Below are 14,422 nucleotides of genomic sequence, written 5' to 3'. Positions count from 1 at the left end.
TGAAGATTCCACAGAGAGATAAGAAGTTTGAGATGAAGAGGGAAAGTGCAGTCCAAGTTCAAAGTGTATCAATATTTGATTTTATGATAAGAGGCTTTGATAGACTGTCCTTAGGATTAGTCTGTTTGTTGTAAAGGGCTGCAGTACTTCTTCATCTTCGCTAAACAAATATTGTTTCTGGTAATAAAGGGATGTTATCTTTGGATCTATTCAGCACAGTTCATACAGGATACAAGACCAGAATTTAGGTTAAAATTGGAAAATATGTATATGTAATGTGCTGGACTATTAATGAGTCAAAATGTGTATTAAAATGGTTTAAAGGGGTAGCTCACTCAACAGAAAGATGATTTGAATAAATCAAGGGAAAGTTTTAAAATGATATAATTTTCTTAGTTTACTTCTTATCTAAATGAAATTTTCAGCATTAAGCTTGTTTTATTTTTCTCAATTTCTGAACCAATGGATTTCTTGGTTTACCAAGATATGAAAATGTTTGAATAAAAAAAAAATTTTCAGCTGATTCTGACTAGAATTTGGACTACAATATTTTTTGTGGTAATTAAGTAGATACGTTCAAGTAAAATGCACATGAAATGTATGCCCAAGAAGAATGAAGATGGTCAACTTGTTATTATGTGTCATTCTGGTGGTAATGCCATTCTCATTTGACCAGTCATTGTCAAGCAAGAATGGCTGTGCCTCCAAAATGTAATACTAAAGTATTCTCTCAACGTACTTAAGAAATTTTAATTTGCAATTTATACCAAGGAGCTTCAATCACATATGATAGTGAAATAATCAATTGAATGTCTTTTAACACAAACCCCGTTTGTGAAAATGATAATTACATGTAACTCTTCCCATATCGACTTATTAAAAGTCAAATGTTTGCCTAAGTCGATGCATTTTCTTAAAAACTAGATTATTCAACATAATTTTAATGTGTCATATACCTCTTCTAAGTCAAATTTGTCCTAAGTTGAACAGATTCCTGCGGTCCCAGAAGATTTGATGTACTGTAGAATGACCTGTATGTATACACAGATCTTGTGTGGTGCATGTCATTTCATTTGATTCATTTTGTTTATTTTATGTTCTTATATAAGACAAATACATTCAAATAGATGTACAAAATGAAAACAATAAATGTAAATAAAGAGAATATGAAGGGGGTAGCAGAGGCCTTTGGCATGTGATTTTATTCCCCTATGTCCATCCAAGCACTAGGATATTATTCATAGAGCTTAGGTTAATGAAACGTAGATGAAGTGACCAAAATGGATCATCAAACTCTTTTGACCTATGTTCTATTTGAATGTCCTTCAAGGATTTCCTTGGTGTATATATTCACCCTGTCATGATCCCAGTAATAATGTGTTTCTCATGACTTCTTGCTATGACAAGCAATTATCAGCAGAAGGCATCCGAAAATTGAAAGTCTTGTTCATGGAATGAGAACACTAATGTCCTCCCTGCTGCGAATCCTATGTAATTTCTCTTGTCCTACGCCTGCTAAAACGGAACAAAAATCTAGTTTTTATTTTGATGCGTTACATGGTGATATATGTAGGCCGCACCATGGGGTATAAGATGTAGGTCGTTGCGTAGTAGAACAAACAGCGGGAATACTTCCAACTAGGTTAAGGCTGCGCTACTAATGGACTGTTATTATGAAGGTGTTCCTCATTTGGATTATGCTTAAGTCTTCACTATTTCACTGTGCTTATAAAAATCCAATTGTTCTAAACTGGTGGGTAGAAATTTATATCTAGGCCTATATTGACATAATTCGAGGTTATTTTGCCCATTTTTATCTCAAACTTTTTTTCCTGGAAGGAAGTTGATATGAGCATATATTACACCAGTTATACGCCGGAAATATGAATATAAACTTGAATTATAACATGATGCCTTTGTGCCACACCAAAGTTGCCAATAGGGGGCTCTGGACACAAAACTTGGTCCTAAAATGGCGGTCTCCAGAACTATTATGGGATCAACAATTGCTAAAAATGCAATGCTGTGGAACTTACCAAATCAGAAATGGGGGTCTCCGGAACTAATCTGTTGATCGTAGCGGCCTATGCCTATCTCTATGTAGTGGTTGTGTAAAGCGTGCGTGCGTCAAGCTAGAATCACATCGGGCTAGCGCTAGCTAGCTGTGGGCGCGGGGAGCTTCAGCGGCCCGGCGCTGATCGAGCTTGTCACTCCGACCAGCTGCGTAATTCATGAGCGGCGCGCAAACAGGGAACCACAAACTTAAGGGTGTATGGAACGGAAAAAAAGTATGAAATTATATTGCTTTCTAAATTGGTAATGCTCTAGAACAGAAATTTAGATTGTAAATGGGCATCTTGACCATGGCACATATGTATCGTAAATTTATACTAAGTCATCACTATTCTGTCATGCAAACTCTTCACGTGAGTTAAGTTGTCTGAATACGCAGCCTACGATGTGGTGGCTCTTTCACACAACAGCAACAAGTTTTATACCTGTTTAGTCTTGTGTAAAGACCCACTTGTTGATCAAAGCGTCAATCAGGGTCTGTGCCTGCAGACTACCACTCATCAGTAATGTATTAAGTCATGTGTGAAGTAGTTTATAAAGTCATACTTAATATACTAACAGCTTCATGAAGCGGCCCCTGGTCAACTTCTTAAAAATATTAAATGTTTCATTGATGATTAATTTTGAAACATTTGTTTCCTTTTTTATGTTTTAGGTCTCTTGAAATCCAGCAGCTGTCGAGTCCTCACAGCCAAGTTTCTAATGCTAACGGGAGCTCTCCCCAGCATGCGAACTCACCCGATAGTAATAACTGCTCAGTGACTTCAAACGGCACCGACAGTAAGTGATAACAAGTTACAACAAAAAATGTATAAAGTGAAATATGCATGCATACATACAAATGGACATACGCCTAAATCTTTATCTACATTTATATATAAAAATCGGTTATAATTCATATAGATATATCTTTATAAAAAGAAACGACAAAATCAAATCTATGTACATTTTTTATCACTTTAATACAAAAATTGTGCATTTATAAGTGAAATGCAACACTGAAAGTTTTTTTATCCCACCTTTGTCATAATTATACATTTTTTTTCAGATTAAAAAAAACTTTCTGAAGTTAAATTAAGTAATGAAATATGAATACATATGCATGGATAACAATTTGTTACCAAACTTTATTACTCTAGCATTGATTATTTGATGACACTACTGCGCTCCCATAAATCATAAAAGTGATAGTATCATTGTTAACAATTTCCTTTTGTTAAACTACATTGCATTTGTCAGACATGTATTATGAAAGTAAAACTTGTATCTTTACTTTTCATGTTGCAAGGAAATAAAAACATTCTAGCAGTTTGTGTTGGAGCCTCGCTGCTATATTTAACACCAAAATCGACATAAACTTATAAACTGAAACTGCCATATTAAGATGATTTGATATGCACCACTTAGCAGTTGGTTCTTTATTGTAAATGCTTTTCTATCTCAAGTAATGTTCACAGAATTACTTCTAAAACTGTTCCAGTGAACTTTTGACCGTTCATGCTTTTCAAACGAAATTGGTACACTGAACACATATGGTTTTCCTCATGTTTTTCCTTGCCTTATAATTATGACTTCTCAAATATCTTCATAAATTTTGGACTATATCTATCAAATTGTTAGTATTTCTATCTCTGTAAGTCTAGTGGTGTAATGAGTCAGGACCGCCTTACAATCGGACATGGTTAAGGAATAGAGTTCTCCATAGCACCCTAGAAACTCTCCCTAGACCACGTCTTTTTCCTCTTTTCCAATCATGCAGAACATGACCAGAAATTGTTCCTATTTCCTCGCCATTGAGCCCGACTATGATCTCTATTAAAATGGGCACAGGGTTTTTATTACCTTTGTCGGGCCTTGCGCTGAGCTTGATTTATCACATGAGGTGATAAAAATGCAACTTATTTTGGGATGATTTTGACAATTTTAAGTGATTTTGACACGCCCTTCAACTCTTTGAGTTTTATCTGTAAGCATTCGTGCATGACCATGGCGGAATCACACTTATTTCTGTTCCGCTTTTTTTCTTGTAAACTACGTTTTTCCCCCGTTGCTACCCCAGAGGCTCTTTGCATCTTGAACTTTTTAAAAGTGACCCCTTTCAGTAGGATTTTATGATTAAGAGTAAATGTATCATGGAAAGCGAATCTTATCTTCTACAATTTCATATTATTCAGTAAAAATTCTTGGAATATTTAGGAACCTGTAATTCCAAAAAAATTGCATGAGCAGGAAATCATGAAAGAAAGTCTTATCAAAGCTGCTTTTTGGTCTTTTTCATTACTTGCTTTGTTGAATTTGATTGTAATCATTTCTTTATTTGGAAAAAAGGCAGTACACAAATGAACAAAGTGAAACAATGGAAAAGTAACAAGCGAAACCAGGTCCATGAACCTATACTGGTTCAAGGCACGTTGAAATGTACATAAAAAATGAAATTACAAAGACATAAAACATTGATTGCAAACAAAAAGCAATCATACAATAAAACTCTTGAGGTAAATTTGCATTAACATTAAAAAGAATGGGATTTAAATAGAGACTTGCTTACATGAGCAAAGGTACATCAAACATGACATTGACAGTGGAGCATTGCGTACATCCGTTATGGTGACAATAATTGCATATAGTAACGTAGTATTTAACATTAAGGGGGGCAGAAGAGAGAATCCCCCAAAACAGGTTCAATAATTCAGTTTATAATGTGAAACATAGTGTGGATGATTGGATATAGGCTATCAAAGCAATATACCAGATGACTTGAATATTGAAAAAAAAAATTAAGGTAAACAGATAAAAAGCTTGCCAAGTAAACTGATTTTAAGATTGAATGGCTTGAATTGAAGTTCATGGTAGTCCTGAAAGAGGAAATAAGAACAATGATTTTTTTTCTGAGGAAATCCCGACCTTTCGTTTGAGGACGCGGACGCTTATTTACAACGGTAGTTGACTTTGGAAGGGACTTTTTGGGCCCGTCATCATGGTCGTAAAACTCAGTCCTGCAATGCAAATTGTGTGACATGAGATTTTTTTTCGTTTCGCATCTGCGACGGAAACATTCAATATGCGTTTCGTGTGCAAAATTCTGGTTGCTACTATGGTAACAGCGATTTATCCGATTGAGGACGACTTTCCAAAGCCACATTTGACTCCTCCTAGAGCTCGAGAGGCCGCCCGGGGGGCCCACTTCCATTGATTAGTGGATACCAGTAGCGACCACCCGTAAAAGGGGACAGAGTGGGCAGGTACGTTACGTATATAGGCCTATGTAACGTTATAGGGTGTCAAAACGATGTTTAAAATGCTGAAAAAAGGGATATATATCCAATACTTGTAGGGTTTCACAAGCCAAATACTTGTTAAGAGATGCATTTTCATAATCTGGAAAAGAATTGCTTCCCTTGTATAGCATGTTTAGGGTACTTTTCGAAACCCCATGGTCGTGCCTGGTATCCACTCATCAATGGAAGTGGTCCCCCCGGAATTTGAATCTAATCCCCATTTCTGGGGAATGTAAAACGTAATGCCCCTCACATCGTGTGTGAGAGGCATATCGTTTGTGTATAAGGAGTAAACAAAAGAAACAAAGAAACAAAAGAAACAAGAGGAAACGAGTTCAAAGGTATCGCATATGATGTGTACATATCAACGCATGGGAAATGTTCGGCTGGAGAGGTTGATCTGATCCATGAAATCAATTACTGGTCAGTGATCCACCAGTAATCCACATTAAATGTAATATCGATTCGATGGACTGTAATGATCTATATTTAAGCCTTCATTCAGTAAGTTTTTCCTCACTCAATATGTTCTCGATTTGTTTGAAAAATCACTTTCTTATCCATGTCATAATCTATTTTAGCCATCAGTCGTAATATACATGCATATATGGTACGGGTGTCGCGGAAAGGGATTTTGCACACGAAAAGCAGATTTGTAGGGCCTGTAACTCCCCTGTTACACAAAGCTTAGCATTGATCGTAGAGCAGTTTTCTACGTTTGATTCGATTGACTGTAATGCACAATCAATCTTAAAAATCAAGTGTATGATTAAGCGTTAACTTTTGTGTTAGGGGACCCTAATACTAGCGTCCGTGAGGATTGCGAAAGGTCCCAAATGTCACTTCTGGAGAAGAATTGTCAGGTAGCTGACAGATTGAACATTCCCCCAAAATCAAGATCATGAACGAGTGACACTTCTGTGGAAGTTTCATTCTGCCAGTATTATTAAAGGAAAGGCTCAGTATAAGCCTCCACGAATAGACACCCTCAAGAAACATGGATTACATATCCACTCACTCTCCTTCATAACCTCACCATTTCCTTCATAGCTCTAGTTGAAAGCATCTTTCCTTAATGAAAAAAAATGCCTCCAAACGGCATTTCCACAGAGGGAAGTCATCTTCTTTTTCTTCTTCTCCAGCCACCAAACTTCAAGCCCACTACGGCAAATTAGGCTGTTGCGAAAGTGAAGTACATGGCATACATAAATTTGTGGGTGTGGGTTTCAACGATTCTTCTCCGTTAAGAACAGAATAAGGAAAGGGAAATGAAAATGGTCGGGGTGCAATTTCCTTAATGCGAGAGATACCTGGTCGGGGTGCATCGTGTGGATACCGAATATTGAGTATCGTGTTGTATAGTTACAGGGCATCGGGTGGTATAGGAAACCAGTCAGAAACTTTAGCACTACCAGGAGCCAGCAACTCGATGAGAGTGACTTTTTCTTTCTCGCTTAGAGCTTTATTTGAAGAAGCGGGAGGATTGAATGAAACACGGAAACAGAAATTAGCTGTGAGGAAGACAGTATGAATGCTATATCAAGATCATATTTGTTGATTTAAATGGATCTTTCTCTCTCTCTTTCTGCTATCTAGCTCTATCTTGGCCACTTTGCCGTATTCATATTTTGCCTGGCGCACACCTGTTGCAGACCTAATATCATTCCAGTTTTCTTCTCTCTATTTTCCCCCTCCATCTTGTCTGCTATGCATGTTTGTTGTATACTTTCTACCCATCTCTCTTTCTGTATTTCATCCCCTCTCTACCTGTCAAAGTGGAAGCATTGTGGTGTAGCGGTTCTGACTCTCGCCTTGTAATCAGAGGGTCATGTGTTCGAATCCCATCATGGCCTAACGTCCTTTGGCAAGGCTATGTGAAAGCCTATTTGAGAATGGCTAGCAATTGAGCCTTGGAACTCTTGTTGGAATGCTCCCTGGGAGTGGAGATGGTGCATACATTGTATAATAATAATAATATAATAATATGTCTGTAAAGCGCTTAGAGACGTCGTTCCGATGTATTAAGCGCTATATAAATGCGGAAAATTATTATTATTACTGTCTTTCTTTTTACTTTCATGGAAGGCTTCCAAATCATATGAATCATCTATCAGTTTGTCTACTTCACTTTTGTCTGTGCGCCTGGTAATGTTTTTAACAGAAATATATGGTGCAACATAAATGCTGTGGATCATCATCAACACAGTTATTGTTTATTCCGATGACATCCCACTTGTAGTATTTCTTCCAATCATAACTAATGAAAAATATCTAAGTAATTTTAAATCAATTAATAAGAAATTGATAATTTACTTCAATAACTCCATACATCTACTTGATTTGCTAGTTCAGCCCTCTGGACTGCCATACCCGAATAGAACTCCCAAGGATTTAAAAAGCGCGAGCGCGCCCTCTCCCGTTCAGGCTTACTACCCATGATCACCGCGCGATTAGCGTCCATCTTCCTCTTTTGCTTTCGGCAAGCCACCTGTCAAGACGTGCTCAGATAAGTCTCCTAAGAGCTCAAATCTTTTTGAGCTTTGGTATATTATTTTCGCTTATCTGTGGTGCATTCTCCCTTTTAATTTCAATCTTTCCATTTGTGTGTAAGATTGTGTTCAGAATTTACACTTGGCGTGACTTTTTAGACGTGTTTTTGGTGACACTTAAATTGTTTTTCTAACGTTTGAGTTCTCGTCGCGCCGCATCGCTAGCGCGTTCGCGAGGCACCGGGCTTGGCCTGCCTACGTGGCAGCAAGCCTTCACCACCTGTCATGGTTATTGTTCTTCACGTTCAAAGCGTGGTGGCTTTTGGTGCCGTTTTTGAATTAATTTCTAGACAGCCTCTACACTTTGTTGTCGAGGGTGTTATTGTTATTTCTTTTTGCAGGTTGGGATCTTCAACTCTGTTCCTTCCTTGCTTTCTGGAATTGATTTATTAAGATTTTCGATTGATTATTGATTGATTAATTCTTCAATTCTCTTTCCTTTCTGTTCTGAATAAATTTCTTAATTGATATTTTATTCACAGGCGGATCTTAAAGCTCAATTCGTTTTTCCTTCTGTTCTGAATAAATTTCTTGATTGATATTTTATTCACAGGCGGATCTTAAAGCTCAATTCCTTTTCCTTCTGTTCTGAATAAATTTCTTGATTGATATTTTATTCACAGGCGCATCCTAAAGCTCAATTCCTTTTCCTTTCTGTTCTGAATAAAATTCTTGATTAATATTTTATTCACAGACGCTTCGGGGATTGTTTAATTCGGCTTACGCAATTATACCTGATGATTGTTTGGTTATTCAATCCCCCCTAAAAAAAAAAAAAAAAAATTTTTTGTTCTTTACAGGTGGGGTCTCCTTCCTGTTAGAAATTTTTTTGACCTGTCCCGGAATTGTTTTCTTCGTTCAATTCCCTCTTCCCTCCTAGTCTTATATATTTTTTTATTTCGACAGGCGGGCTCTACGATTCCCTTTGAGGATTTACTGTGTCGTTCTTCCTCTTGGAATCGTTACTAGAGACGTTCCTCCTTCCTCCTGTTCTGAATTTCTTTACCTTTCCACAGGAGGTTACTTTTTTTTCCTCTTGGAAATTATCGTAAAATTTCTCTTATCTGGAATTATTTGTCTCTCAATCCCTTTTCTTCCTGCTCTGAAATGCTTGTTTTTGTGTTTCTTCGCAGGTGGAAAGTTCGTTCTCTTCTGAACTTGCATTCAATTTTGAATTTTTGTTTCGAATTTTTCCTTCGGGCACAAAAAAAGAGAATATAGTAGGGGAACCTTGTAGGAGTTTCTTTTTTCAAAGTCTCCGACCTCCTTTTTATTTTCTTACAGGCAGATACCTAAACTATTCTTAGTTTCTTCTTCCTCCCTACCCCTCCCCTCTTGTTTTGTTCTGTTTGCTCAAACAAACTCCTTTTAGGAGGAGGGAAAGACCACTCCGGTCTCCACCTTTAATCTAAGCGAGATCTTTGTAAAAAAGAAAAAGAAAAATTCTTGTTTTTCCTTTTTCAGGGTAGAGAGAGGTATCTTTGAATGGGACTAACACAGCCCCAGAGGACCTGGTGCCCTCCACGGGGACCGTCCCGATTGCAAGTTACAGAAGTCGGCCGCCTCCAGGCGAGCAGGAAGGACGCCGCGGTGAGCGCCCAGCGGCGGTGAGTATGAGGGTGCGTCGATCAGCATTCCGAATTTGCGGTCGGATGCTAAGAGAAGGAAGGCCGAGACTGTGGTGCCACGGTCTCGGACAAAGGAAAAAGTGGTAGCCAAGGCTTCCAAGCCTAAACTAGGTCCTGCCGCCGCAGCACCCATAGGGCTATGCGACCCACCGGCTACCGGGTCACCAGAAGTCCGGAGGGAGAGTGCGGTTCTCTCCCCCCGGCACAGGTCAGGATCTCTGCCGTATAAGTCGTCCTCCGTTGACAGCATCGGGAGAGATCGCCCAGCCCCTGACCGCGAGAGGCGTCACACAGACTGTAACCACAATCTGATCGTGACCACAATCTGACCCCGTCAGATTCGGGTGAAGTTTCGTTGTTGGCGGCCGCCCTGCCAGGGGCGGCAAATCGTAAGAGATCACCCGTGCCTCTTGTGCCTTCTTCTGCTCCGGCCACGCCGGCGGAGCCCGCAAAATAAGAAGAAGAAGAAGAGGTCGAAGGAGAGGTCGGCCAGCCCTGTTGCCATGGGCATTCCTCCTTCAGACCCTCTTATCGGTGGCCAGATGTTACAGTCATACATGTTATGCTGCTATATTCTGCTACCGCGAGAGGCGTCACACATCGGGCTGTGACCACAATCTGACCCCGTCAGATTCGGGTGAATTTTCATTGTCGGCGGCCGCCCTGCCAGGGGCGGCAAATCGTAAGAAATCACCCGTGCCTCTCATGCCTTCTTCTGCCCCGGCCACGCCGGCGGAGCCCGCAGAAAGAGAAGAAGAAGAAGAGGTCGAAGGAGAGGTTGGCCAGCCCTGCTGCCATGGGCGTTCCTCCTTCAGACCCTTGTGTCGGTGGTCAGATGTTACAGCTATTCATGCTGCTACATTCTGCTACCGCGAGAGGCGTCACACATCAGACTGTGACCACAATCTGACCCCGTCAGATTCGGGTGAAGTTTCGTTGTTGACGGCCGCCCTGCCAGGGGCGGCAAATCGTAAGTAATCACCCGTGCCTCTTGTGCCTTCTTCTGCCCCGGCCACACCGGCGGAGGCCGCGAAGAAGAAGTGGTCGAAGGTGAGGTCGGCCAGCCCTGTTGCCATGGGCGTCCCTCCTTCAGACCCTTGTGTCGGTGGTCAGATGTTACAGCTATTCATGCTGCTACATTCTGCTTTCAAGTAGTGCGGGTTCACCCCACCCTCGACGTCTACTCACCCCGCTGATGCCCCTGAGCATCAAGCGAGACAAGTGGGCAATAACCACCAGACACCCGGGAAATCCTCGAGCGATTCTGTTAAATCGCCAGCCAGTGCACCGACTAACCGGGTGCCCCAAGATCGCGTGTGCTTTCCAGCATTTTCGTCGATCTCAGAGCACGTGTCCCAGCCGACACGCGGGGCCACCCCGGCGCTTACTGGACAACCCCCCGGTTCAGTCCATAGAGCGAGACTCCCTTTACGAGGACAACCCCTATCCCGCGGTCGACTTTTCAGTAAGCGCTCAGGCGCTGCTTGACAAGTATCTACCTCACATCTACCCTCCGAGTGGGGGTATTGATGAAGCAAGGGAGTCCATATTTTCTCGCCCCGCCTCTTCAGGCGCTCCGAGCTCAATCGGCCGAATTGGGGGTCTCGGAGAGTGACGGGGTCGCTCTAGACGAGGCGGCTCCTACGACGAGGAAGCCGCCAGCTCCGTGGGTGTAAACCCACTCCCGCTCTGCTGCTGCCCGGAAGCGCCAGGCTCCGGCGCCGCCGTCTCGAAATTTTCAAGCCTCTCGAGGCTAGCGAGAAGGCAGAGGCAGGGGGGGGGGCGATTATTATGCAGGTTCTCCCGAATTCGCCCTCTACGTCAAGCTCACATACGGCGACGACTCCTTCAGCGGTAACTCTCTCCATTCTTCCCCCTAAGCGGGCCCGTAGATTGGAGGTATGAATCTCTTACATACCGCATGCCGCACTTCTCTCGTGAGAATGTTTGGCTGCTTTGAGAGGACAACCTATCACGTCCGCGGACCGTCCGCCCAGGCGACGGGACCGTCGCTTTTCTGGCCTGAACCTCACTTTCTATTCGAAAGTAAGGGTGCCCTGTCTTACTTAGCTCCTACCCTTGCAACGCCAGAGTCAGGGCTAGTACAGACACCCGTTCTCCAGCGATCGCCGCTGAAGAGAGGGCGACTCTGATATGAGCACCATCACCGCTCAGCGGTATGTCTCACTATCTCATAGCTCTCCGAGCTTATGAGTATGTATATCGGATCTGAATGTCACGGCGATTAAAAGTTCTCCTGTGCTTAATAATCGCTATGCCTTCACCACCCGGTGCATTATGGTTATGTTAACCTATTTGTCTCGTATTCGGGCGGCTCGTACGAACCCTGCCCGAGCTGCCATCACCGCTCGTCCCCCCGGACACCGCCGGCAGCACCCGCACCGAATACGTGGAAGGAATCAGCTTTTCATATGCTAGATATCCCTCCTGTTGACATTCACAGCTGTTCCCCGAGTCTTTCCCGGTTGGGTAAACATCATCTCGGAGGAAAGTAACCGCCGTACATCTCATGAGATTGTTGGCTATGTACGCGCGTTCAAACTTGTTTAAAGCCCCAGGATTCTCTGTCGGCATTCTATGCCTACTTTCTGGGCACACCCACCGTACCGGGTCGGCGAGTTCACACCAAACTGTACACCGCCAGACCATCGGTCGAGCTCTAACTGTCTATCTTATAGACTGCCCTCTATGTGGGTCAATCTTGCGGGCGTCTCCGCCGCTCCCTCCTTGTGCGGAGTGGTCTACGGTGGATGTCTTTACCGTGCCCGTTAGTCGAATCGGCTTCTTTCTTAGAAATTTTTTCACGGCACACTCGAGTCGCCCCGCATGCTGCTTTCATCCTCCTTCCATGCAAGGCATGTGGCCAGGGTCACCGCACGACCGAGGATGATGTAACAGTGGATGGATGTATGCTTATGCCTTCCTAACCACGATCACTACGACCCGCCTTCTCTCGGGCCGACTGTGGATGAGCCTCTCCATGTAAGTGATTTACTTCACTGGAGTTCTTCTTTTAGAAATTTAGATTCTCATCCCCCGCTGCTTAGGGCGTCATTTTTGCCGCCCCCCGCAGCTTTTTGGAGCTCCTTATCTTACCGATATCGGACTGTTCCACGCTGCCGCAACCGGCGCCGGCGGTGCTCGCTCTTACGATCACCTGAGAAACAGGCCTTGTGACTGTTTTCATAAACAACTGGTTCTCACCGCAGACTGATGGAAATTTTGTGATTACTTCCTCAAGTCTCCTTCGCTTGTTTCTTCAAGCGAGGACTTCGACACTCTTAGCCAGTTTCCGTCCCTAACTTGATAGGACAGGGCCGTTGCTACCTCATTCGATTCCGTTGGGAATGTAACGGTTGAGGTATCATATCTGGCGATGTCTGTTCGTTTAGAGCATCTCTTGATGGTCGTTTACACGTAATATCGTGACAGATTTTTTTTCGCCAGCTCCCTCTGGCGTACACTTGCTGCTGCTAGGGATTCCCCCACCCAGCGGACAGCCATCGCAGCCTAGCCTCACGGGCTCTCTCGGCGATGGTGGCTTGAGCCAAGCCACCTCTTCCACCGCGGGCACTGCACCCTCAGATGGGTGCTTCAATCAGTATGGGAGAAAGGGGATCCTGAGTTCTCTCTCGATCACTCGGTCTAACACACTTTTGTCGTGATGTGTACCGCGCTGTATCCCTGACACGCCCGGTTGAGCTGTTTTGACCAGACTGCTCTATTCTACATAGGCAACATGTCCGCGGCATTCCTTTTTAACAGGATGGCACTCAGTCGCTTTCTCGACCCTTGTCTGCCTTACGAGTGGTTTTCTTCCTAAATCCCTACTCTCCGTCGTTCCTGGTCCCCTTCGGACCGCTAGTAACTTTTTACCACAGCTCTCTATCAGAATTCTGCAGATTTCTGCCCTCACGCATTTGAGACAGATATCGAATTCTGGGCGCTTTCTCCCACGCGGAGGCTTCCCCTACAGAAATTTCCAAGCTTGCGGGAAGCGTGCGACTAGCTTGCGCAAGCTTGCGGCATGCTAGTAACTAGCATGCGGTTAGCTTAATAAGCGTGTGATATGCGTGCAGAGTAATAGTTAAGCGATCTTTTAGCGAGCAGGGACTGTTCGCTAGCATGCACTCGCTTATTAAGCGAGTGCCCTGCTAGTCGCATGCTAGTTACTAGCAAGCGGCACGCTTAAATTTTCGGTAGGGGTTCTGAGATATCTCGCCTTCTCAGATTGGTCGATTGATCACTTACTGAGCCTTAAAAGCTTCAGTTTTCCGATCACGATTCTTGTTGAAATTTTCAACAAATTTCGATTCTTACGCTCTAGTCAGCAGGTGATGTTGTTCTCCTGACACTAGGCCGAGGGCCCATGATACTTAGTATTCCTGAGTATACAGGGCATTCCTCTCGAGGACATTTTTGAGGGCCGCCTTTTGGCGCTCAACTAACTTCTTCACTTCTTTCTACTTGAAGGACATTCCGTCCAGCGAGGCGAGATTTGCTGCTTCGGCGCTTAAAGCAGCTGCGGCTTTTTCCCCCTCTCCCTAAATTTCGTTGTTTTTGTTTTTTTTTTTTTTAAATTTTCTTAGGCTTACAATTGAAAACATGCCTCCCTACGGTTTGAGTCCGTGCTGGTCTAGCAAATCAAGTAGATGTATGGAGTTATTGAAGTAAATTATGAAAATACTTACCTGATTTTCTTATTTACGAGATAACTCATACATCTACTTGATACCCTCCCACCGACCCTCCGCCTTGCGTAGCAACATGTTTCAACGTATGGGCTTGCGAAAGGTGAGGAAGATGGACGCTAATTGCGCGGTGATCATGGGTAGTAAGCCTGAACGGGAGAGGGCGCGCTCGCGCTTTTTAA

General features: G+C 43.0%; 1 protein-coding gene across 1 annotated transcript in view; it reads left to right on the top strand.

The window, feature by feature from the left end:
• Nucleotides 1-2,732: 2,732 nt before the first annotated feature.
• The window catches only part of LOC121431094 (eyes absent homolog 1-like), a 77,822-nt gene continuing 66,132 nt past the window's right edge, over nt 2,733-14,422 (top strand). The window contains exon 1 of the mRNA XM_041628579.1: nt 2,733-2,853. The gene's annotated coding sequence lies outside the window, so the exon portion shown is untranslated. The remainder of the gene's footprint in view (nt 2,854-14,422) is intronic.

The sequence above is a fragment of the Lytechinus variegatus genome, chromosome 17 (assembly GCF_018143015.1).
Source record: "Lytechinus variegatus isolate NC3 chromosome 17, Lvar_3.0, whole genome shotgun sequence".
In the NCBI taxonomy this organism is placed as follows: Eukaryota; Metazoa; Echinodermata; class Echinoidea; order Temnopleuroida; family Toxopneustidae; genus Lytechinus; species Lytechinus variegatus.
This window is presented reverse-complemented; position numbering and strand designations above follow the sequence as displayed.